The sequence below is a fragment of the Heloderma suspectum genome, chromosome 7 (genome assembly GCF_057233095.1).
Source record: "Heloderma suspectum isolate Gila_16-S chromosome 7, 16-S_ref, whole genome shotgun sequence".
NCBI classification, from domain to species: Eukaryota; Metazoa; Chordata; class Lepidosauria; order Squamata; family Helodermatidae; genus Heloderma; species Heloderma suspectum.
In genome coordinates this window covers 19,342,460-19,369,508 of record NC_139464.1, presented here as the reverse complement: position 1 = coordinate 19,369,508, position 27,049 = coordinate 19,342,460, and positions in this window count along the sequence as shown.

Sequence of the window (27,049 nt, the reverse complement as noted above, 5' to 3'; positions counted from 1 at the left end):
TTTTTTTTTAATTTCGCGTTCGCGGCCAGGCGAGGCGGGAAGCCTCCTCCCCGGCCTGAATTTCGGCCGGGCGAGCCGGGAAGCCTCCCCCCCGGCCTGAATTTCGGCCGGGCCGAGGCGGGAAGCCTCCCCCTCCCGGCCTGAACTTCACGGGGGGACCAGCGAAGCGCCTCCCCCCCACCGCGAACGGCCTTCGATGACAGGTAAGTGACTTTCGTCTACCCCTAGTCCTGGCCACAATATTTCTTTCAGGAACTCTGGTCTAGGGATGGTGGAGAATTCCGCCATGGACACCAATGAGGCCAGATTCTTTAGAATCTGGCCCCCCAGAGTCCATGGCAGAACGGAACACTTATCTCCGCCTCCCCACGGAATACTCTTCGGCCAGATCCTCCGGCTCCGGATTGCCAGTGGTACGGCTGCCATGCCGTATCTGAAGGGGACTGATTGCAGACTCAAAGGGTGTCCTGGACTCCATTTGCGGCCGTAAAGGTCTTAGTTTGAGGTAAATGCAGCCATAAATCCCTGCTTTTCATTCATGCGATAGGCTATGCAAATATTTGCGTAGCCTATCACATAAAACAGGGACGCAAATGGTGTCCTGTACGCCATTTGCAGCCCTGTTTTTTTTTCAGATTCAAGCCAGGACACTAGTGATGATGTCCTGGCTTAAATCTGCCTGCAGTTCTCCGACCAGGGGATCAAGTGCCACAGGGAGTATGAAATCAGCACCGGGCTTGCAAACTCTTGATTCAAGCTGGGAAGAATGTTCCTTTATTTGTTTGAAGAAACATTCCATGATGTGAGTCCCCACCTGTAGTCTGCAATGGGACAGTGCAGAGACAAAGCTTTACTCGCTCAGTGTGAGAAGAGCTAGGCTACAATCACACTTCGACAAGAATGCCCCCTCCCCTCCCCTTTTGATACGTTATTTCCAACCTTACTGGATAATCACTGGCATCTGCAGTACTTAAGTAAAGAAACTGAGCAACAGCTGCTCAGCTGAAGATCATTAAATGATGCAATCTCCAGAGATAGTTTGCATAGTCAGTGCAGCATCCGGTTCTCCTGGGCCACGTGGTTTGTTGTGGATGCTGAAATGCACACTGTCATTTAGGTCTAATTTTGGATATGCCACTTGCGGCTGTATCCATTCGCCAGGCCAGTGATACAGACCCAGCCTGCAGCTCCACGGAATCACTGCAGAGAGAGGCCGGCTCCATAGGATTCTGTAGGGAGGCGGAGGTGAGTGGTCCCGCTCCGCCGCGGACTCCGGAGGCCCGATTCCTTTGAATCCGGCCTCATTGGGGTCCACGGAGGATTTCTCCACCATCCCTACATGTTGTCCCTCGTTCCTGAGTCATTAAATTTGTTTGTTTATTTATTTATAACATTTGTATCCCGCCCTATATCATTAGGATCTCAGGGCAGCATACAGATAAAATCAAATGAAACAGTACAGAACAATAAATAATGTAAACACCTAAAAACATATTAAACCATTAAACAAGCTATTACCCTTTACAATCTAAAACAATAAAACAGGTAAAACAGTGTGCTACTTCAGGGAATGCATTTCCCTAAATGTGAACCACTTAGAGGTTTGAATATATTAAGCATGTCAAAGTACTACAAATAAACAAATATTGCCCCCCCCACAACCATCATTTTTGCAGCACCATCTTCTAGAAAGGAATTGCAAGTTGTGACCTGCAGCTGCTTCCTGGAGCATTTTAAAAAGTTTTTTGAAGCCACATGGGAGATGCTATGCTTTCTAGCTGTTCCCAGCAGCTGAAACACCAAAGCATCTTACAGCACCTTAAATACTAACAAATTTATTCTGGCATAAGCTTTCATGATCACTGTCCATTTCATCAGGTACATGAAGTGGATGGTGCCCATGAAAGCTTATGACAGGATAAACTAGTTCACCTTTAAGGTGCCAAATCACACATTGTTGTTTTTGCTGCAACAGACTACTATGGCTTCACCTGGGGGGAGGGCAGGGTGGAAGATGCCTAGCAGCTAGAAATTCTGAATGGAAGAAGAATGAATGGTTGCCCTTGGACCATCTTTATTCATGTATGTATGTATTTTATCGCCCAATTTTCTTTCAAGGAGTTCAAGGTGGCACACATGATTTCCTCTCTCCCCCGCTTTTATCCTCACAACCACCTGATGAGGTAGGTGAGGCTAAGAGAGAAGGATTGGCCCAGGGTCACCCAGTGAGCTTCATAGCTGACTGGGGATTTGAACCTGGGTCTCCCCAAAGTTCAGTTGATCCATGTAGATTAGAGAAAGAGAGAGAGAGAGAAGGGAGGAAGGAAGGAAGGAAGGAAGGAAGGAAGGAAGGAAGGAAGGAAGGAATTTTTCCTTAACAAATCCACACAGAGACAGGATTTGGTTTGGGGTAGGGATGGCAGAGAATTTCTCCCCGAAACTTCGGGGGGCCGAGCGCCAACGTGTTCGGCCCCCCGAACAAGTTTCGGGGAGAAATCCTCCGCCCCACCCGCCCCACCCCGGGACGGGACTTACCTTCCCTGAATGTCCCTCCCGGCGGCGGGTCCGGCTGGCGGTTCGTCCGGTGTTCAAGCGGGGCGGGAGCGGCAGCCGGTCTTTTGACCGGCTGCCGCCCCCGCCATTGCAATGAAAGAAAAAAAAAAAAACGTCCCCTGATAGGCTACGTGACGATTCACGTAGCCTATCACGGCAAGATTTGCAAAGTCAGCCGTGATAGGCTACGTGAATCATCACGTAGCCTATGACGGGTGACTTTAAAAAAAAAAAAAAAAGTGTGTACGGATAATGGCAGCCCCCATAGGGAGCCGCCATTCCCCTTCCTTATTTGGTCGCTGTAGTCTACGTCAATGTTTACATAGACTACGGCGAAAATAAGGGCAACGCTATTTGCGTTGCCCTTATTTTCGCCGTAGTCTACGTAAACATTGACGTAGACTACAGCAACTAAATAAGGAACGCGAATGGCGGCTCCCTATGGGGGCCGCCATTCGCGTACGCGCTTTTTTTTTTTAAAGTCACCCGTGATAGGCTACGTGACGATTCACGTAGCCTATCATGGCTGACTTTCCAGATCTAGCCGTGATAGGCTACGTGAATCGTCACGTAGCCTATCAGGGGACGTTTTTTTGTTTTTTGTTTTTACTTTCGTGTTCACGGCCAGGCGAGGCGGGAAGCCTCCTCCCCGGCCTGAATTTCGTCCGGGCGAGGCGGGAAGCCTCCCCCCCCGGCCTGAACTTCGCGGGGGGAGCAGCGAAGCGCTCCCCCCCACCGCGAAAAAGCTGCGAGAAAAGGTAAGTGACTTTCGTTCACCCCTAGTTTGGGGTCCATCTGGTAAATGGAGGGGGCAAAATTTGAGTCTTCATCCATCCCTTGTTCTTAGTTACAAAGTCATTATAATGGCCACCTGGAAATGAAAACAGTTCAAAGGGAGGAGGAGTCAAATGTTGCTGGTTAGCTGAGCCAAATTAAATGACACAGTGATTATTAATCCCAAAAGGTCAAAGATATCTCAGCAGCCTTTGCAGTAAAGATCACAGGGGCTCTGCCCTTCTTCCTCCATAAAAGAAAGATAATAATAAAAAAATCTTCTTTTATGGTTTCTTTCGGCTTCATTTTTCTAGCTCATGTACCAAGGCTTAAGTCCAAGGAGAGAAATATCTTTCTTCCCTTCCCAGAAGCATGTGCTTATTTGTGTTACATTTAGCATCTCTCGACAGTTGTTCACCATATCTGTGATAAATGTTGCCTCCTTGTCCCACGTTCGCTCCAACAGTAGGGCCATTCTATCAGTTCAGCTGAGAGGCCAGTGTTTCGGGGCTCCTCCTCAACTTGAACTGTGTTAGCTTTTTTCCTCTTCCCTCCCCATCCCCTTTCCTTTTGTGTCATTGTGTCTTAAAGGGCACAATCCTATGCATGTTTAGACAGGAAAAAGTCCTACAACTCCCAGCATTACCCAGCCAGCCATGGCTGGCTGGGGAATGCTAGGAGTTGTAGGACTTTTTCCTATCTAAACATGCATAAAACTGACCTTAGATTGTAAGCCTGAGGGCAGGGACAGTATTTTATTACTGATCATATATAAGCCACTCCGGGAGTCTTCTTTGGCTGAAGAGCAGGGTGAAAATGCTTCAAATAAATAAATTGAGGGATAAGGTATGTGAGGAAGTGCTGTTTAGGGAAGTACCAACTGTGTAAAATCCATTCCATCTGTTTTTTGCAGTTTCTCATGTGACTTTTGTTCCGTCATCCACCCATCGACAGAATCGGAATTTTTTGTTTCCAGATTTGCACAAATTCACAGTTGCGCAAATCTGCAGTTGCGCACGTGTGAAAATGTGCAAATTCTCCCCAAATGCACATTTTCATGCTTTAGCCTATGGGGAAAATTTGCATTTTGGGCAGGGTTTATTTAAAATGTTGTGCATTTCTCTATGACAAAATTTGCACAGAATGTGGGAAAGTTAGGAAAGCAGTCTGCAAGTGCGCTGAATCCACCCGAGACGAGAAAAGCCAATCCACTGCAGAATTTGCAGGTCTGATTCATGAAAATCCAAACTCATGTATGTGATAAATATATTTAGGGGAAAACCTGTGGCTCAGGTTGCAAATACAAGCCAAGTTGGGCATGCCAAGGAATTCCACCAAGCCCAAAAAGGGCTGGATTTCCCAGTGACAGACATCCCTATTCCCGGCATGGAGAGGACTGTGATATACCTGCCTGCCATATAACTGTTGAAGGTGAGGAGAAAAAGGAGATGGCAACCCTAATTCAGCACTAAAATGATTGAATCCACACGGATTCAAATCCAGACTTTCAAAAACAAGCACATGAAGCCCTGGGCCCTGGATGGATGAATCTGTCAGTTAGAGATGTTGCAGGAGTCTGAGAGGGGGGGGGAGTCTGGTGGACTCCCCCCACCCGGCCTCACGGGCCCAGTTCGCCAAGTTGCCATGCTCACCGACCCACTTGCAGCGCTGCTGCATGAAAGAATGGTGGCTCAGCTTTTTCTGTAAATGTAACGTTACATAAATGGCAGCTGTAAAGGGTCCATTTCTGCAACATTTATGGCTCCTTTACGGCCACCATTTACACTACATTACATTTATGGAAAAACGCAAGCCACCATTTTTTTTGCAAAATGGCGGCTTGACGAGGGGTCGGGAGGCTGCATGCCTGGTGCCTGCAGACCATACGGTGGCTTGTCCAGGGAGCTGAATATGGTTGGATGGGCATCAGCAGCTCAGTGAGTGCCCAGCAGCATGGACAGAGGTGAGTCCATCCATCCCTACCATCTGTTTCAGCTTCTCCCACATTTGATTTTTTAAATATTTCTATTCCTTTTTGTCCCAAATGTGGAGAGCTTTGCCAATTTTGATCAATGCTTATCATAACTGAAATGAAATGAAATTTCAACTGATCCCTAAGTCCACCACACTGCCCCATTCTCAGGCTGCAGATTTGGGGAGACACCTTTGAGACCTGTTTCAGGGATGGACAGCAAACTTCCTCAAACTTTCAGAGACTCACATTTTTAAGAATCAGATAACCAAAGGCTTCTAGGTTTTGTGGTAGTGTTTTATCAATGCATTGGTAATATGAAGCATTGGTAATAAGGGGGGGTGTATATATCGTGGGGAGGGGTGACACAAAGGAACAGGCAGATTTGAAAGCTGCTACAAAACTTACCAGGCACAGCAGTGTGTACAAAATTTGGGGAGATGGGAGATGGAACAACGGAGGATTGTGAATGCATTCGTTCCACTTTGGAAACAAACTCAGTTAACTAAAAACATCAAAATAGAGGGTGAAATTTGGATAGAAATTAGGAAGGGTCCTTGAAAAAGGACAAGGGCAACTGGAAGGTCTAAAGTCACAGACAGGGATGTAAAGAGAAAAAAAGGTACTGAAAAGTATTTGAGAGAGAGACAAGGGGCTGACAGAGAGAAGGAAAGAGGGAGAAGGGGGTGGCAGAGAGGGAGGGATGAAAAAGAGAGAGATCCTCCAATAGATTACCCCCAAGGGAAAAGATTTCCCACCCTTGTATTAAAGACAAGGGCAAGCAATTTGGGCTAGATACCAAATGGCGAACCATTGTAAGGATTTGCTTCAAATACGGGGATAAATCTCATATCATATGTACATATGATACCTGCCACCTTCTCAGTCCATTTCTTGTCCCCAGTGAAGATTCCTTCCAATAAAGGCCACAGTTCTTTACCCAGGGTTTCCAATGGATTTCTCTCAGGGGATACATTTTAAACCCGAGGACCTAGTCCTGAAAGAGCGGAGGGTATGCGTGCACATGGGGCTTCTCTCTGCCACTATCTCTGGCAATTCTGTAAAGCTGTAACCAGCCATGCAGAAAACAGCTTACGGTATCATGAAGGATAAATGGGACTGAAACAAGTAGATCCATAAACAATTGTGTTGGTGAAATTGGGGGCGGGAGAAGGATAAAATCCTCCTTTTTCAGATAGCTGCAAGGCCAAGTACTTTTGACACATCCCACGACAACTGAAAAACAACAGGTTCATTCAAGGGCAGGGGTGGAACACTTATAGCAAAGAGGGAAGTAAATCATTACTCTGAGTGGGTCTCCCCTCTTCCTTTTCTGAGCTCAGCTTTGTTCTGCCATCTCATCTACTAAACGACATGGTGACTGTTAATCCCAGGAGGTCAAAAACAGCTCAGCAGGCTTTGCCATAAACATTGCAGGGGCCCTGCCCTTCTTTCTCTATAAAAATCTTGTTTTATGGTTTGCTTAGGCTCCATTTTTCTCCCCTAGTTCATGTAGTGAGGCTTAAATCCAAGGAGATAAAAAATTTTCTTCACTTCTTAGAACTGCATGGGTTTTTGTTTTGTTTTTTAGTGTTATGTTTAGCTTCTCTTGACACTTGTTCACCAGATCTGTAATAAATGTTGCCCCAGAACCTCCTTCTCCCACACTCACTCAACATCTTGCAGGGATGGCAACATTTATTCACTCTCATAGAATAATCAAACCATAGAATAGTAGGGCTGGAAGGGGCCTACAAGACCATCAAGGCCAACCCACTGCTCAATGCAGGAATCCAAGTCAGAGCATTCCCAACAGATGGCTGTCCAGCCTCATCTGGAATGCCTTCAGTGTGGGAGAGCCCAATACCTCCCTAGGTAATTGGTTCCTCCCCCTCTACCATAGACCATCTTTGCTCTGTGTCTCACCAACACAGAGATCATGAGTTATTTGTAGTCACACAGCACATAGTTAAACTGAGGAATGTACTACCACAAGACATAGTGATGGCCACCAATTTGGAGGGCCTTAAAAGGGGGTTAGACAAATTCCTGGAGGAAAAGGCTATCAATGGCTTCTAGTCCTGATGGCCATATGCTACCTCCAGTATTAGAGGCAGGATGCCTATGTACACCAGTGGCTGGGGAACATGGGCGGGAGGGTGCTGTTTCATTCATGTCCTGCTTATGGGTTTCCTGTGGGCAGCTGGTTGGCCACTGTGTGAACAGAATGCTGGACTAGAAGGACCCTTGGTCTGATCCAGCATGGCTCCTCTTATGTTCTTATGTAGACTTACACTAGATCCCCAAATTCAAATCTCAGGAGCACTTTCCACACCAGAAGGAACATAAGGAGGGTAGAGAGCAGAGCTAGCATCAGGGATAGGCATCACTGGGCATCTTCCAAGGCCCACACCCCTGGAGGGATCCATTGTCAACCTCTGGAGCCCTTCTGCTCTTCCCTGTTACTGCTGCCTGTTCACATGCTCTCCTTCAGCAGTGACAACAGTGACAAAGTGAGGAGGAAGGGCATCCTTCAGTAGCATGGTGCTCTCCCTGTGACCAGTTGTATGGACTGAATCCAGAGGGAGTAGGATGTCCATGTTTCCTCTTTTACAAAGGGCTGCCATAGGGTTGTCCTCTATTTTGAAGGTCTCCTCTGTTTGAAGGGCTGCCCAGCCGAAGTCCACAGATAAAGCACCATCAGAAGGAAGAGCTGGGCCTTGAACTTGCCCATCAACAGCACCTGGACAGCAGTCTAATCACAAAGCACACAGGGCCCCTGGTCACAGTCTTCTACCAGATGGTGAGACGTGCTATATTTCTATCCATAATAAATGTTTCTAAATTGGCATCTACACATATAAATGAACGTATGCACATTTTATGCAAATCAGTGTCCATTTTCGTTCTCTTTTGGGGTGATGCATTTCCTCTTTTTTGGTGGCTTGTAAATTAAAACCCTACAAGTGAGGATAGAAATCATGAAGAGGGAGGCATCTTTCTCAAGGTGCTCCCAAAACCTGGCGTTGGCACTGGTAGTGACGATGAGTCTCCACACCAGCTTCAGAAACATGGTGGAGCATATGAATGGGTTTATTATCTTAATATTTGGGGAGCTGACAGTCAAGGCTATGAATAGCCTACAGACAGTGACCCCACTGCCCCCAGCCAGTAGCTACAGCAGTTGGAATGAGGACAGGCAAAAGACTCAGGGTCTTCATGGAAACATAGGAAGCTTTCTTCTTCCCCGTCAGACTCTTTGTCCTTCTATCCTAGGATTGTCTACTCTGAAAGGCAGAAGTCTTTCACATGCAGATGGATGAATCAGTCTATTTCCCATCTATGTCACTTTCACATGTATTCACCATGTCTGCTCTGTCCTATTTCTGCAATAACCTGAGATACATTTTTAAAAATAAATTCTGCCAGAAAATTTACCCTTATATATGTTATTTTAAAACATTTGCTCTCAAAATACACATTTCTAAATGCATTATCTCTCAAATATCATTTTTTTTTTATTTTGATAGATTTACACTGCCAAAAATGCCATTACAAAATTTGAAGTGCAAAACTGGTAGATAGTTACATTCCAATCCCCGGATTAGTTTGAGAGCCACGGATCACATCAGATCATATCAGAAATCATGAAGACTGAATTCCTCAAGGATAGTAGCTTTTGCACCACCTGCTCCCTGTTCCTTTTCAGGATCACTTTATCCTTCAAGCATCCCCAAAGATGCTCTTTTAGCAGCTTAAAATGGGTGGCAGTGAATTCTGCTCACCACTAGAGCAGTGAGTGTATTTTTTTTTTTTTAAGAAATTACCATGTGCCACCTCACCACTAGAAACACTGGAGAATTTGCTTTGGTCTTCATTTTTAAGCAGACCAACTGAATTCCCACTTCCCAGACTGATATACAGATCAGAACATAGTTATCCTTTGGACTGTGCACTTCTCAAAATGTGTGATACAGTTCTTCACTAAAAAAAAAAAAAAAGAAGCATTTAAATATGTGTATTTTAGGGAAAACAGGGATTATGAGGAATTCACTTATGTTTGCAAATCATGCGCAAATGTCCCAATCACAAACATGAGCAGGACAGCATGTTCTCTGAAAACAGTCAGAAATTCCCAAACTTGTGTTCACATTCAAAAAAATGTGCATTTTTTAAAATGCTCATTTTAAGAAGTGCACATTTTTGCAGAATTGTGCATTTTCACGCTTTATTCTATGGGAGGAAGTGCACAGTTTTGGTGTGCTTTGTGTAAGTGCATTTTTCCTGTTCGAAATATGCACTTTTGAACAAAACAAATAACCAAACAACTGAAGACGGGAAAGGAGTTCGGAGAATGTCAGCGATCACGAAGATCACTTGATCACTAGGGGAGAAAGGCATGCAAAAATGCATATTTGTGGGGGGGACACATATAAAAATGTATGTTTTAGGAAGAAATGCATGTAATTTAAATGTAGAATTTTCTGCAATTAAAACCCCCCCACAGAAAATGGGACAGAACATATTTAAGACTAAATACACATGAAACTGACACAGACATAAACTGATCTGTCTACCTACCACTACCCCTAATTGAGGAAGGAAGCTATGGAAAGGCAAGGAGTGAGCCTTTTTCATACTGTAGACCACAGTTCCACAGCCAGAAAGCCATACACATTTCACACATGAAAACAGTAGGGACATAATTGTAACACCTTATTCTCATGCTTAGCATAATTTCCTGAGCCCCTGCACTATTTTGCTGAAAGAACTACTCTGTCTGCTAACTGCTGTATTCATTTACTCTGCAAATAGCCTGTCTTGCTCTGGTTTAAAAGCAAAGAGGGTGTTCATTCTTTTGATTAATGATTTTATTAGAAAAACCTGACTGTCCTAGAATACATTATCAGCAGTTCAAAATGAGCTTTGTCAGTGCATGAAATGGATGACACAGGCTATGTACTACATGGTGCCTTAATGTTCATGTGTGTGCTTCCACTTGTACGCATGTACTAGAAGCTCAGAGTCCATACCATATCCATATATATATATACACACACACACACAGTACTGTACAAAAGTCTTAGGCCACTCCCAGCTTTGTTGTTTTAGCAAAGTTTTAATGACCATCCATAATTATTTTTCGGTCTCTGTATTAAGATACAAACAGAAAATACAGGAAATATGTACAGGCAAAAGTCAGTATTCAGTGTGACCTCCCTTGACTCTAAGCACATCTTGAACTCTTTTGAGGAGACTGTCCTGAAGTTTTCTGAAATAATCTCCTGGTATATTATACCAGCCCCTTCATGGATCACTGCCTTGTTGTGGCGAAGGGGCTTGCGTAACTCAGTGAAGCCATAAGCTATGCCGTGCAGGGCCACCCAAGACAGACAGGTCATGGCAGAGAGTTCTGACAAAATGTGGTCCACTGGAGAAGGAAATGGCAACCCACTCCAGTATTCTTGCCAAGAAAACCCCATGGAACGTATCACAAGGCTAAAAGAGATGACGCCGGAAGATGAGCCCCTCAGGTCGGAAGGTGTCCAATATGCTACTGGGGAAGAGCAGAGGGAATTTCCAAGTAGCGCCAGAAAGAGTGAAGCGGCTGGGCCAAACCCGAAAGGACACTCAGCTGTGGATGTGTCTGGCGGTGAAAAGAAAATCCGATGCTGTAAAGAACAATATTGTTTAGGAACCTGGAATGTCAGATCAATGAATCAAGGTAAGCTGGAGGTGGTCAAACATGAGATGGCAAGATTGAACATCGACATCTTGGGAATCAGCGAACTCAAATGGACAGGCATGGGCGAATTTAATTCAGGTGACCATCATATCTACTATTGTGGGCAAGAATCCCTTAGAAGAAATGGAGTAGCACTCATAGTCAACAAAAGGGTGGGAAAAGCAGTACTGGGGTACAATCTTAAAAATGATAGAATGATCTCAGTACGAATCCAAGGCAAACCATTCAACATCACAGTAATTCAAGTCTATGCCCCAACCACTGAGGCCGAAGAAGCTGAGGTTGATGGGTTCTATGAAGACCTACAACACCTTCTAGAACTAACACCAAAAAAAGATGTCCTCTTCATCATAGGGGATTGGAATGCTAAAGTAGGAAGTCAAGAAATCACCGGGATAACAGGCAGGCATGGCCTTGGTGTACAAAATGAAGCAGGACAAAAGCTAATAGAGTTTTGCCAAGAGAACATGCTGATCATAGCAAACACTCTTTTCCAACAGCACAAGAGGCGACTCTACACATGGACGTCACCAGATGGTCAATATCGAAATCAGATTGATTATGTCCTTTGCAGCCAAAGATGGAGAAGCTCCATACAGTCAGTAAAAACAAGACCTGGAGCTGACTGTGGCTCAGATCATGAGCTGCTTCTTGCAAAATTTCGGCTTAAATTGAAGAACGTAGGGAAAGCCACTAAACCTTTCAGGTATGACCTAAATCATATCCCTGATGAATATACAGTGAAGGTGAGGAATAGATTTCAGGGATTAGACCTGATAGACAGAGTGCCTGAGGAACTATGGACGGAGGTCCGTAACATTGTTCAGGAGGCAGCAACGAAATCCGTCCCAAAGAAAAAGAAATGCAAGAAAGCCAAGTGGCTGTCTGATGAGGCTTTACAAGTAGCTCATGAAAGAAGGGAAGCGAAAAGCAAAGGAGAAAGGGGAAGATATACCCAACTGAATGCAGAGTTCCAGAGAATAGCAAGGAGAGACAAGAAGGCCTTCTTAAATGAACAATGCAAAGAAATCGAGGAAAACAACAGAATGGGAAAGACTAGAGATCTCTTCAAGAAAATTGGAGATCTCAAGGGAACGTTTTGTGCAAAGACGGGCATGATAAAGGACAAAGAAGGCAGGGACCTAACAGAAGCAGATGAGATTAAGAAGAGGTGGCAAGAATACACAGAAGAACTATACAGGAAAGATCTGAATGTCCCTGATAGCCATGATAATGCGGTCACTGAACTTGAGCCGGACATCCTCGAGAGTGAAGTCAAGTGGGCCTTAGGAAGCATTAGTAACAACAAAGCTAGCGGAGATGACAGTATTCCAGCCGAGCTATTTAAAATCCTAAAAGATGATGCTGTTAAAGTGCTGCATTCAATATGCCAACAAATCTGGAACACTCAACAGTGGCCACAAGACTGGAAAAGGTCAGTTTACATTCCAATTCCAAAGAAGGGCAACGCCAAAGAGTGTTCAAACTACCGCACAATTGCGCTCATTTCACATGCCAGCAAGGTGATGCTCAAAATCCTACAAGCTAGGCTTCAGCAGTATGCGAACCGAGAACTACCGGAAGTACAAGCTGGGTTTAGAAGAGGCAGAGGAACTAGAGATCAAATCGCCAACATTCGCTGCATCATGGAGAAAGCAAGAGAATTCCAGAAAAACGTCTATTTCTGCTTCATTGACTACGCTAAAGCCTTTGATTGTGTGGATCACAACAAACTGTGGCAAATTCTTAAAGTGATGGGAGTACCAGACCACCTTACCTGTCTCCTGAGAAACCTGTACGAGGGTCAAGAAGCAACAGTAAGAACCAGACGTGGAACAACCGAGTGGTTCAAAATTGGGAAAGGAGTACGACAAGGCTGCATATTGTCACCCTGCTTATTTAACTTATATGCAGAGTACATCATGAGAAATGCCGGGTTGGATGAATCAGAGGTCAGAATTAAGATTGCCGGGAGAATGATCAACAACCTCCGATATGCAGACGATACCACCCTAATGGCAGAAAGCGAAGAGGATCTCAAGAGCCTCTCGTTGAGGGTGAAAGAGGAGAGTGCAAAAGCTGGTTTGAAACTCAACATTAAAAAAACTAAGATCATGTCATCTGGCCCTATCACTTCCTGGCATATAGAAGGGGAAGAAATGGAACCAGTGACAGATTTTACTTTCTTGGGCTCCAAGATCACCGCAGACGGTGACTGTAACCATGAAATTAAAAGACGCTTGCTCCTTGGGAGGAAAGCTATGGCAAACCTAGACAGCATAGTAAGAAGCAGAGACATCACCTTGCCGACAAAGGTCCGTCTAATCAAAGCTATGGTTTTCCCAGTAGTAATGTATGGCTGTGAGAGCTGGACTATAAGGAAGGCTGAGCGCCGAAGAATTGATGCTTTCGAACTGTGGTGCTGGAGAAGACTCTTACGAGTGCCCTGGACTGCAAGGAGGTCAAATCAGTCCATCCTAAAGGAAATCAACCCTGAGTGCTCATTGGAAGGACAGATAATGAAGCTGAAGCTCCAATATTTTGGCCACCTAATGCGAAGAGAAAACTCCCTGGAAAAGACCCTGATGCTGGGAAAGACTGAAGGCAAAAGGAGAAGGGGACGGCAGAGGATGAGATGGCTAGATAGCATCACAGATGCAATGAATATGAACTTGAGCACGCTCCGGGAGAGAGCGCAGGACAGGAAGGCCTGGCGTGCTATGGTCCATGGGGTCACGAAGAGTCGGACACGACTGAACGACTGAACAACAACAACAAATATTATACCAGGCTTCTTTCAGCACTTCCCAGAGTTCTTCTTTAGATGTAGGTTATTTCTTTCTCTGTCCAGGTGATCCCATACTGCCTCTATAATATTCAGGTCTGGACTCTGTGGAGGCCAGTCTATGACTGTCAGTGTTTTATCAGCTGTTTTCCTCGCTAAATATGATTTCACTGCATTAGCAGTGTGCTTGGGATCGTTATACTGAAAAATGAAACCATTCCCTATCAGGCACTTTCCAGAAGGAATGGCATGATGAATTAAAACCCGTCTGTAGTTTTCAGCATTCATGATCCCATCAATACAGACAAGATTGCCAACACCACTGGCAGAAATGCAGCCCCAAACCAGGACAGAACCTCCACCATGTTTCACTGAAGGCCACAAGCACTCATTCATCCATCTCTCTCCAACTCTTCTTCTCACATATTGTCAACGATTGGACCCCAAAATTTCAGACTTGGATTCATCACTCCATAATACTCTTTTCCACTGATCCTCATTCCAATCTTTGTGAGCTTTAGGATATCTTAGCCTTTTCACCCTGTTCCCCTTCTGCAAAAGTGGTTTCTTGGTAGCAACCCTTCCATGAAGACCATTCCTGGCCAGGCACCTGCTGTTACTCTAGTGTAAGGGGAGGTCACACTAAATACTTGCCACTTTAGCCTATGGAAGCTGTTTTTTCTGATTTTTTTTTCTATTGTTGAATACTGCATACAAATTTCCTGTCTTTTCTGGTTGTATTCTAATGAAGAGACTGAGAAATAATTATATATGGTCATTATACTATTGCTAAAACAACAAATCTAATGGTGGCCTAAGACTTTTGCACAGTACTCTGTGTGTGTGTGTGTGTGTGTGTATGTGTGTGTGTGTATATATATATATATATATATATTCCAAATGCAAAGACAAACAAACAAATAAGTGCAAGATGCATATCAATGAACCAGCCTACAATTAAAAGATTTCACTTCTGTAGACTTCAGCTGGGGAGCCAATGCCCCATCTGGCAACCCACATGAATAACATTTTAGCAAGGCATCATCAAAAGACAAAATAGGGACAGTAGTTTACTATGTACAGGGGCCAAAGAATAGGAGTGGTCTCTATTTATTAAGAACAGCTGGAACACATGAAGCCACTGAGTGTCATTGCTCTACTTCCATCACTCACTAAGCTTAGGGATGGCGGAGAATTTCTCCCCGAAACTCAGCCGTGATAGGCTACGTCAATCGTCACGTAGCCTATCACGGGTGACTTTAAAAATAAAAAAAAAGCGCGTACAGATAATGGCGGCCCCCATAGGGAGCTGCCATTCCCGTTCCTTATTTGGTCGCTGTAGTCTACGTAAATCTTTACGTAGACTACAGCATCCAAATAAGGAATGCGAATGGCGGCTCCCTATGGGGGCCGCCATTTGCGTACGTGCTTTTTTTTTTTTTTAAGTCACCCGTGATAGGCTACGTGACGATTGACGTAGCCTATCACGGATGACTTTGCAGATCTAGCCGTGATAGGCTACATTAATCGTCACGTAGCCTATCACGGGGGCGTTTAAAAAAAAAAAAAACTTTTGAGTTCGCGGCCAGGCGAGGCGAGGCACCTCCTCCCTGGCCTGAATTTCAGCTGGGCGAGGCGGGAAGCCTCCCCCCCCCGGCCTGAACTTCACGGGGGGAGCAATGAAGCGCCTCCCCCCCACCGCGAACAAGCTTCGAGGACAGGTAAGTGACTTTTGTCCACCCCTACTAAGCATCCTGAGGACCAGAAACGTTAAAAAAAAAAATGACAGTTGTGATTCTCAGAATTCTAATTAGGGAGGAACCATGAGCCACACACAAAACACTTGAGCAGGGGGCATGGGGATGCATATGGGTCAAAGTCACTATGTTCCTGATCATTTTCAGATCACAATCCATAGCATGTTCATTTGGAAATTGGACAGAAATCAGATGGAGGCACACAACGCTTTTATTGTTCTCACTGAGCTGTTCCTTAGCAAGCCAAATATTTAAAGGAGGCCAAAGCCTGGAGCTTTAAAAAAAAAAAAGGTAATCACTGATTCTTAAAAGCTAGAGATGAGAAGAGGAGGACGAAAAAGAGCACAAATCCATAGAATGAGGAAAGGGGGTGATGATAAGAGCATCAAAGCTTGGCAGAGTGTAATTGCCTGTTCCTGTAGTCTGTCCCTGACAGGCATGGACCGATAAGGGCCGTCTCTCCTCATCTCTCTATTTAATTAGAAGAATGGATAGAGATCACCTTCTCAGAGAGATGACATGCAGTAGCCTCACGCACAAGGCAAGCCGTTGTCTGACAGTCTGAGGCCATTTCTCCTTCAAAAGAGCTGGAATCGAGAAAGGATGAACATGCATTATTGAGGCTCTAGAGATTTCCCCGTGGAGAGGCGGGGTGGGAGCGGGGGGCTTACGAGAGAAGAGAACTGTGACTCACTTTGTCTCCTCTTCCCAGCAGCCAGCAAATTAGCTTGACTGCTAAGTACTTTAGAATCTTTATTATGCCCCCACCAGCCCCCTCATGACACGCTGTGCGATGGAGGCTCCCCCAACATCTGTTCTTTTTGGCATTTGGTATCTCTGGTGCTGGCCTTCTGTGAACTGCTTTCTCTAAATGGACTGCCAGCTTCCTGTGTCTTCAAGAGGCTTTGTTCATGCCAATCTGATATTTAAGGCCGCTTTTTAGTAAAAGAAGGAAAGAAAAGGAAACATCATTGTTGCTATCATGTCCCACGGAGTCCCCATCTTTTGGGGGTCAGGGGGCACATTTGGATTTTGGATAGACACTTCACCCAGTGGAGGCTGGTGGCTCCAATTTTGGTTGGGCCATAAGTCCATGCTAGGTTTCAGTCAGAACAAGCCAGAACTGTAAAGGAGCTATCCAAGGTGCTGAACCATATCCCCAGATACACTCAGCATATTGGATAGCTCCTTCAGAGTTCTGGCTGAAACCCAGAGTGGATTCACAGCCCCACCACAATCAGAACCACCAGCCTCCACTGATCTCACCATAGTGTGGTCCAGGTGCTAACTGTTCATGGGCAACTCTAAAGCTCTGCTCTCCCTTCCTATGGATCTTTACCTGACTTGGACTAGAGTAGATAGCCCTTTAAAGAGAGACTACACTTTTAAAAAGAGGGCTGTCCACTGTAAAGTAGGATGCATGGGAACCAGAAAGTGAAATGTATTCCTTCTTTTCCATCCCGTCTGCCAATCTAACATGGCTAAATGTTTGGGGTTTCTTTTGTGTTGCAGCTCTGCTACAGTTAGTGCAACCGGGTCTGGATCCATTGTGAAAGTAAGCACCATGTTAAACATCCTTGCCCTGGGCCTGCACAGCTGGCCCCATCCATCAGCCAAAGGGCCAAGAGCTACCAGGAGGCCACACCCACTACCTCCCTGAAAGAGCCGCTTGGCAATGGGAAGGATGAGTCTAGCCTACCATCCAATTAGCCAGAGAAGGAGCAACTGCGGGCAGCTCTCCTCCAGGCTCCTTGCCAAAAAGAACACTCAGAGCTCCAACTGGAGTCTGCAGAACTGAAGGGCAGAGGCTGAACGGCTGCTGGGTTGTGTTTTGGTGGGAGTTGGCTGCTATATTTCTAATCTGCACCTTGCCCTGAGGATCATTCTATTGGAAGGCAGGGTAGAAATCTTTAGTGCTGTGCCCAACATGTTTTTCCATGACTCTCATACAATTCCATAGAAGAGAAATTGCTTTTGAAAAGAAATCCAATCCTGACGAAATTTTGGAGACATTATCACGGGTTGGGTTTGAGTAGGGATGTACGAAATTGGCCTTACCAGGTTCCGCCAGGTTCCACTGGGGGGGGAGGCGCTCCGTCCCTCCCCCGGAATCCTCCCCGGCCGGCTTCGCTCCGCGGGGATTCTGCGGAGCCGCCGGCCGCTGGCTAGCAGGGATGCAAATGGCGGCGGCCGTAGCCACCGCCGTTTGCGTCCCTGTAGTCAGCCGTGATAGGCTACGTAAATCTTTACGTAGCCTATCATGTCTGACTTAAAAAAACAAAAACAAATGCGCATACGCAAATGGCGGCAGCTACGGCCACTGCCATTTGCATTCCTTATTTTGGCCCGTCTTAGTCTACGTAAATATTTATGTAGACTAAGACAGGCCAAAATAAGGAATGCAAATGGTGGTGGCCGTAGCCGCCGCCATTTGAGTACACACGTGTTTTGTTTTGTTTTTAAGTCAGACGTGATAGGCTATGTAAAGTTTTACATAGCCTATCACGTCATTTTTTTTTTTTTAACCTAGCCATGATAGGCTATGTAAATCTTTACGTAGCCTATCACATCTTTTTTTTTTTTTTTAACACTGGAAATGGCGGCAGCCGGTCGGAAGACCGGCTGCCACAGCCGCCGCCACCCAGAAGATCCGCCCCAGGTAAGTCTTGTCCCAGGGGAGATCTGCGGGGGGGGGGGCAGGGGGCAGGCCGTTCTGCCACGGAGTTTGGGGGGCCAAATGCACTGGCATTCAGCCTCACCGAGATCCATGGCGGAATTCTCTGCCATCCCTAAGTTTGAGTTTCTCGGGCTTAGCTTACTTAGGAGGTGGCTGAGGAGTGAGCACCAGTGTCCTGTTTTTCATTGTACAGTCATCACTCTGGCAACTGGTAGCTTCTCAGCTCCCTACACTTCCATTAAAGCCCAGTTGAAGGCACCATGAGGTAATTCCTCCCATAGGGCTTTTTCAGATCAGGATGTACAGGTGGTAGGGGTGCATGAAACCTCACTTACCTTGCTCCATTGGGGTCCACAGACGGGGAGGCAATCCGGTCCTCCCCCCGGAATCCTGCCTGGCTGGCTCTGTTCTGCGGCCAGTCTGCAGAGCCACTGGCTGGGCCAATCCGCAGCAGAGCCTCCATCCACTGCTGGGCTGCTGTGGATGCAAATGGTGTCCTGCGTAGGGGATGCCATTTGCATCCCTATGCTAGGCCATGATAGGCTACATATATATTTATATAGCCTATCACAGCTAAAGTGGGGACACAAATGGCGGCAGCTACAACGGCCGCAATTTGCGGCCGCAGCAGCCCAGAAGACAACTCGGAGCCGCCTCCGGAGCCGCTGCTGCTGCCAGAGCCACCATCAGGTAGGTCCGTTCCGGGGATTTTAGGGGGTGGCGGGGGGTAGTCCATTCCGCCATGGCCTCCAGGGGGCCTAAATTCTAAAGAATCTAATTCTAAAGAATCCTAATTCCTAATCCTAATTCTAAAGAATCCTAATTCTAAAAAATCCAGCCTCACTGGAGTCCATGGCAGAATTCTCCAACATCCCTAGCAGGTGGTCTGGGAGGCTGGCTGTGATTAGACAAGCTCAAAAATGCCACAAAAATACATTATAAAACATACTGAATGAGGCAGAACAATGGAAGCCTCTTTCATTGGGGGAGAAAACTGTCAGGAAGTTGGAGGACAGATTTTGGCAGAGCACTAACCCCACCTCATCCCTGGAGCTGGACAAAACACTGATACACACACACACACACACACTCAGCTGCAGGAGATGCAAAATGGGGACCAGCCTGCCAACACAGCTGATGCTGCGGCAGCATGTAAAACCCCAAATACTTTACCAAAAGTGAAAGAAGCTGTGCTACAAGCCCTGCCAGAGGGGAGCCCTACCTGGGAGAAACTGTTGAGAATTTCTCCTCCCACTGGAGAAATTTGGCAAAACTGTCTCCCAAATTTCTCTGCCCACAAGTAGGGATGGCCGTGAAATTCTCCACGGACTCAAATGAGGCTGAATTCTGGTGAATTCAGCCCCCTGGAGTCTGTGGTGGAACAAATGTACTTACTCTGCCACCCCAGATGCAACAGGCCAAATCTCCCCTCCTGGCCAATTCCATTCCGCTGTCCTGAGCAGATCCAGGAAGTGATCAGACGCAAATGGCATCCACTATGCCATTTGCATCCCCATTCCTTCTCGTGATAGGCTATGCATCTTTATTTACGTAGATACTTATGTAGCCTATCACGTAAAAACACAGGGACGCAAATGGCATAGTGGACGCCATTTGCGTCCCTGTTGGTTTTTTTTTTATGTGATAGGCTACGTAAATATCTATGCAAATAAAGATACATAGCCCATTGCAAGAAGAATTGGAGATGCAAATGGCATAGCAGATGCCATTTGCATGTGGATCACTTCCTCTTTCCACTCAGACAGTGATACAGACTGCAATGGTGGCCGTATCGCTTGCAGAACGGAGCCAGCCAGTGGCTCTGCAGACTGGCCACAGAGCAGAGCCAGCCAGCGAGGATTCCAGGGGGGGAGGAACGGATCACCTCCCCCTCCCTTGCGGACCCCAGGCAGACTGGAGGTAAGGGATTTTGTATATCCCTACCCACAAGTCAGGTGAAGAATTTCAAGAGGCCCTTTGAGCACAACTCTAGAAATCTTCATAATGAATACATTGATGGGCAGTTTACTAACACTAACACACACACACATGTTATAGAAATTGTGATCTTTGTTGGAGCGTTAGCCCCAAAGGTTGCCTTATTCTGCAGAATAAAATCATGTTGGACCAGATCTCTGCCTCCTCTCATTCTTGGTAAACAAATTGGAAAGTCTACCAGGGAAAGAACACAATTTTTGTAACAATTTCTGGCACCCTAGATGGGACTCCTGTGTGACCTGGGTGCTAGGCAAACTCTGCATCAACCCAAGCAGAGGGCACCCTGGACCTTGTTTGGTTCACCGTGAGGTTTGAGGCGGCTGTTGCCTGGCAATCCAGCTAGCAAAGGACTTCTAAAGAGATGAGGTGAGTGGCGGTCTTTTGGAGGACAGGACACTGTCTGAGGGGTCGTTATTAAGGCTACACCATGAGGTAAGTCAAATCCGCACTGTCTGAGCCATTTCAGGAGTGAAAATCTCTGAATCTTGTCCAATTGAGCCTTGCTTAAGCAGCAATTGGATAAAGAAAGAAAAAATAATATAAGGCTGGGGGGGGGTTGGGACGGTCTGTGGAACAGAACAGCCGAGACCCATTGGGATGCATGCTTAGGAATTTTAAGTTGTTCAAGCTGAATTATGATGTTGAAATGACAAAAGAAGAGCTCATAAAATTTTGTAACAGAGAATTAGTAATGTTTAGTGTCGGCTGGCTGACTAGGGGAAGCTGGGAAAAGAATGTTGTGTCCAAGGTTTAGAATAAAGTGACTGTTGATAATCATTGGGATCAGTTTCCTTATATTGATGCTTAAATGTTGAAAAAAAATCTTAATTGGATAAGAAAATGTGAAGGCCAATATTTTAAAGTCATGATGGTATGCTCCAAGATGAAGCCCAAAGCCCCTGTTCTCCCTGACTCAAGCCCCACGGAAGGAGCTTAGAGATGATGAGATCCTGCCCAAGGCTCCCTGGGTTTCCTCTGCACTATTCGACCTGTTAGGTTGGGAGGAGAGGTTGCTGTGGGAGGGAGAGAAGCCCCCCCGCAGAGAACCCATCTGTTACATCCCCACGTCTCGCTCCTTCTATGTTGAAAAATCCTCCACTGTGTTCAAGTTTGTTAGAGGAAGCAAGAACAGCTGAGAAAGTTGTAAACTCTGAAGAAAGAGATTTGTTTGAAGTCTTAAAGACTGTGGCAAAATTAAAAAAACAAAGACAGAGCAATATCTGGGTCTGTGTGAGCTTATCTCTGCCAGTCTATGTAGAGCAGAGCTAAGAGGGCATTGCCTGGCCCCGCTAGAAGATGTCTGTGAGGACCTAATAGAAACAGTAAGATTTGCAAAAGAATTGCCCAAGTTAAAGCATCACAGCTAGAAAGATGAGGAATCTAAAGCCTTTGCTAAAAACATCCCATTTTTATTGCCCAAAGCCATCTTTGTTTGGATCCATTATTGTTTAGACTTTTGAGAGGCACTCTGCACATGGACTGGAACTTTAGACTATTAGAGATTTGCCACGAACAGTACTGTGAGGCTTGTCATAGCCTTAAACTCCGGTTGTTGTAGATTGTGTGTTTGTTTGTAATTGGCTCAGTGTACAGTGTGATTTGTAACTTCAACACTCAGATGAAAAGCTGCATTTCCAAGGCTTTGATTTCATTTACCCTAATGAAGTATACAGTTGCAAATTGCTAGAGATTCACAGACTACAAAGGAAACAGTCTTCAAAAAGTTCAAAGAGAAACTACGAAAGTTAGTTTCCATTTAGAAAAAGGGGGGCAGTAAATTCTCTTAAGAGGTGAGAGAGGAAAATTCCCCCCTTCTCCCATGGTACCTCTAAGCCCAGCTGTGCTTCTAAAGCCTGAGAAAGTTCCTGCCCCATGTATTCCAGCTCTTTCTCAAAATCTCAACTGTCTGGACACTCTATATGCTCAGAGGCAAGCCTGTCACTGCCAAAATTCATGAAGTGTGGAGTTGCCGATGCAAAAATGGTGGCTTAAAACTTTTTGCATATATGAAAATGCCCTTCCCTTGATCTTGATGGGCCCTGACTATGCAGCCGGAGGAACAGTATGATTGCTAGATCTGCTCCACCATGCCCTACGATGCAAAAAAAAAGTTTTTCAGTCATGGTGTTAGATTTCAAACGTGTGAAGCAGAAAAGGCAGAAGAAAAAAGAAGCAGATAAAAGGCTAGACAAAATGTAGCTTTGATTGCAGTGGTAGTCACAAAACGAGTCCCTGATTAAGTAAATAAAGGCTTGAAGAAAGATTTTAGAACTTGGAGAAAGAACATTTGTAGGGGAAAAGTGTGGCGGTAGTTGCCCCCAAGATGAATTGCCTCCAGGGTGAATTAGAAGCATCTGATGCCTAGAGCCCATCACTTAGAAGTGAAGTAGCCACAACAATGTAAGAGTTCTTTAAGATGAGAAAATGTGACTAAAAGAAAAGGGAGCTTATCCCAAATGTGCGTTGTTGAGATTAATGTAAGGCAAGAAGGTTTAAAAAGTGAGTTTCTGTTGAGACAATAGCAAACAGCCTAATTTGCAGAAAAGGCAAGTAAAGAGTTAAAGCTCATGCATGGCACAGAGAGTTTGAAACATGATCTGCAGAAAAGACAAGTCAGAAAGATAAATGTGTTTATTGTAGGGATGTCGGAGAATTTCTCCACGAATCTCTGGGAGGCCGAATGCCAACGCATTCGGCCCCCCGAAATTAGTGGAAAAATGGTCCGCCACCCCACCACCACCCACCCAGAATGGGACTTACCTTTGCCGAATGTCCCTGGCGCTGGCGGCTCCCGGCGGCAGTGCGGCGGCGGTGTGGCGGCGGCGGCCGGTCTTCTGACCAGCTGCTGCCGCCGCCGCCATTTCCCAGTAAAAAAAAAAAAACATGATAGGCTACGTAAAGATTTACGTAGCCTATCATGGCTAGATTTTCAAAAAACACAGTGATAGGCTACGTAAATCCTTACGTAGCCTATCACGGCTGACTTTGGGGGGGAAGCGCGTACGCAAATGGCAGCGCCCATGGGCGCCGCCATTTGCGTACGTGCTTTTTTTTCCCCAAAGTCAGCCATGATGGGCTACATAAGGATTTACGTAGCCTATCATGGCTGACTGCAGGGACGCAAACGGCGGCGGCTACGGCCGCTGCCATTTGCATCCCGGCCAGCCAGGAGAATTCAGGAGGCGCCTCCCCCCCGGCCAGAATTTTGGAGGGAGGGATGGAGCACCTCCCCCCTACCACAAAGCAAGCTGCGGGATGAGGTAAGGGACTTTCGTCCATCCCTAGTTTATTGTGAAGAAAAAAAAGATATTGGCAAAAGACTGCCCAGAGCTAAAGGGAAAAAACAGGGGGGCCACAATAGCCATACAAAGACCAGGGTCTGAAACCTCCACCCTGAAGAGCTGCTTGGCTCTGAAGAAACCTTTAGTTACAATAAAAGTTAAAAAGAGACTGAAACCTTTGATTGACTTGATTACAAAAAGAAGGTGAAGCCCCTGTATGAAGCTCTGACAAAAATATTACCCACTATGAGTGGACAATTGAAATAAAAAGGCTTTTCTTAAATTGAAGCAAGCCTTGATACTATATTTGAGCACGGACTTAGTTCCAATGTACTCCCTGGCTAAAAATGAAAAAGTCCTTGAATATAAGGCAAAGCAAACTGAAGATAGATGGTGGATAGTCTCAAGAGGCAAAGTTCATACCCAAGCCTCTTTTGAGTTTTATAGTAAGAGACTTGCATTAGACTATGCATTTAAGAAGAACTGCAATAGAAAATCTACTCGTGAGACACATTGTAGCCCCAAGATTATATGTTAAAATCCAGAGAGCAGTGGCTACTTGCCCTTTGTGCCTTGAAAACAATCCAAAGATGTTTAAGCCCCCAGCTCAAATGAGAAGTCACCCATGGGCTTACTATCCTTTTCAGAGACTCCAAATTGACTTTTCAGACTTGCCCCAGGTTCATGGCTATCAGTACCTGCTAGTAATAGTAAACCAATTGACCAGATGAGTTGAAGCATATCCAACTCGCACAGACAGTAGCCAAGATCTTGTTAAAAGAAGTAGTCCCTAAGTTCCTGTTACCTGAAGAGATTAAATCCAATCAGAGGCCCCATTTTGTTGGACAAGTGACTTAAGCAGTGGCCCAGGCATTACAAATGAAATGGAAGCTACACCCTCTTGGAAACCTCAATCTTCAAGTCGAGAGGATGAATCGCACTCTAAAGTCAATGCTTACTAAAATTTGTTCAGAGACTAAGTTGAAAGTTGTTCAGAGACTAAGCCTTGCCAATCACCTTGACTCAAATACAGTGCACCCCCAGGGGAAGTATTAAATTGACACCCTTTGAAATGTTATATGGGCGCCCACCTCAGATGTTATCTATGGCTGATAGCTTAAATGTGAATTTCAAAGTAAGTGCTTTAAAGATCCAAGAATATGTTACTGCCTTGCAGTCTGTTTTGTCTTGTCTTCACAGGTTCACAGCACCATACCAATCCTTGCCTTTGGATGCTCCAGTGCATAATTTCAGTCCTGGTGATTGGGTGCTGATCCAGTCGTAGAAAGACGAACCACTTACTGAGAAGTGGAAGGGTCCATTTCAAGTTCTACTCACCACTCACACAGCTGTAAAGGTCGCTGGAAGGAAGAAGTGGATCCATCACACCTGTTTAAAGGCATCACCTGCACCAGAGAGGGTCACACCGGAAGCTGACCCACCTGAAGGCCACCGTTGGAGTAGCAAACCACTAGAAAGACTAAAGTATTTGTTCAGGAGAGAGCAATCTCCTGATGCTTAAACATGTATGTTACTCTTTCCTTCTTAAGCCTAGTTGTTTTAACACTTCTCACTCAGGTAAAAAGAAACTGATTTAAGAGACATGCTGAGCGTATGTTTAGGCAAAATGGAGAGGATTCTATTCTTTACTATGAACACCCATCAACTGTCAGAGACTTCACTTTGTTGCCTGCCTTAATTAGAGAACCGCAGGTAATAGTTGGAGCTCTACAGAAAGCGGGCACTCTCTTTTCAAGAGTCCCTGATGAACTGAGCAAGACTGACTTTCGAAAGTTCAAATTCCAGACTTACACCAGGGGAATGTGTTTTTGTTGTCAACGTTCTGGTGTCTAGAATAATAAAGCCCTTAATTATAACAAGGCTTAAACCTCTTCTAGATGGGTTGAGAAATTATTCGCAGTGCACAGATCAGTTTTAGCTTTGGGGAAGTTTTAATTCCTCCTATTCTTCTTCCATTAATCAGTGACACTGATTTTGGCGGTCTTTACCCCAAGTACCCTATGTTCTCTCCCAGTTATGCTGGGATAGGTAGCATATGCTCAGGTTGGCAGATGAGAGATCACAACCTGTGGTTTTTCTTTGCTGGATGGGCTACCAGTTACCACCCTGAGAATTACGAATGTGTAGGGGTTGGGTATCTCGCCATCCCAGTACAGGTGATAAAACCTCAATCTGGGAGAAGAAAGAAAGAGGTTGGAGGGATGGAGCAACTGGTAGGACAGATGGGTAAGAACTGTGATGACACTGTAATTATTGGAAAACAATTGTCAGATTCAGAACCAAACAGGGTAGGAGGCAGGCTAGTTTCAGGATTGCTTACCCTGGGTTCATACCCAGGAATTATTGCACAAGAAAATAGAAAAAGCATCCTAGGCCTCACTTGCCATTTAGAGAAGACCATCAATGCCACAGCCATAATGGTAAGGGCCGTGCAATCTGAAACTGAAGATCTCAGCCAGCTAGTGGCCCAATATCGGTTTATTTAGATTATCTCTTAGCACACCAAAGTGGCTTCTACACCCTAGTGAAGCAAGAGTGTAAAGTTCCATGATTTAAACAAAACAATAGAAGATGAAATCACCAAACTACAAGATATGATTGGACAGAATTATTAAAGAGCAAGTGATCCTTAGTTATGGTTGACTTCCTGGCTCCCTGATTTTGCATGGTTGAAACAACTTGTAATTGGCGCAGTTCTGTTTGTTATGATACTATTGATAATTGTTTGCGCCTTTAAGTGTGTAGTCCACTGCTGGACCAAAGAGAGGTGTAAGATTTGAGAAAAGCCTTTTGAGGGGGGAGTGTTATAGAAATTTCAGTTGTAATATGTCTGTTATCCCATGATTTTATAAGCTAGACTATGTCTATTCTATCTCTGTGTGAGATTGCCATGCTAAACAAAGACACAGCGCCTCATCAGAGACTCAGGAATGCCAAGAATGTGTTTACGTAGTACACAACTATCTCTCTGCTGCCTCTCTCTATGCATGCCTGAGTAGGTAAAAGGTGTTGTCTGTTTCCTGTCTCCCTTTCAGCTAGACAAAGAAGGTGGTAGACAGCAGGCATAAGACAGCCCCCAGAGACTTGTGTATATAAGCCTCTGGATCACATTACTTGATTGTGATCTTTGTTGGAGCGTTAGCCCCAAAGGTTGCCTTATTCTGCAGAATAAAATCGTGTTGGACCAGATCTCTGCCTCCTCTCATTCTTGGTAAACAAATTGGAAAATCTACCAGGGAAAGAACACAATTTTTGTAACACACACACGCACACAGCTTCAGAAGCAATGCAGGACAGAATAAATGAATACACTGTGGGGAACCTCCCAAATCTGAGATGGCTAGTGGCTGGGGTGTGTGGAGGTGTTCCACATGCCTCCTCCTTCTGCTGCCTGGGCTGCTGTCTTTGACAGCTGACCAGGCAGGAGGAAGAGGAGGCAGCTCCCCATCGCAGGCCCCCTCCCAGATGCTCCCCACACTCACTCA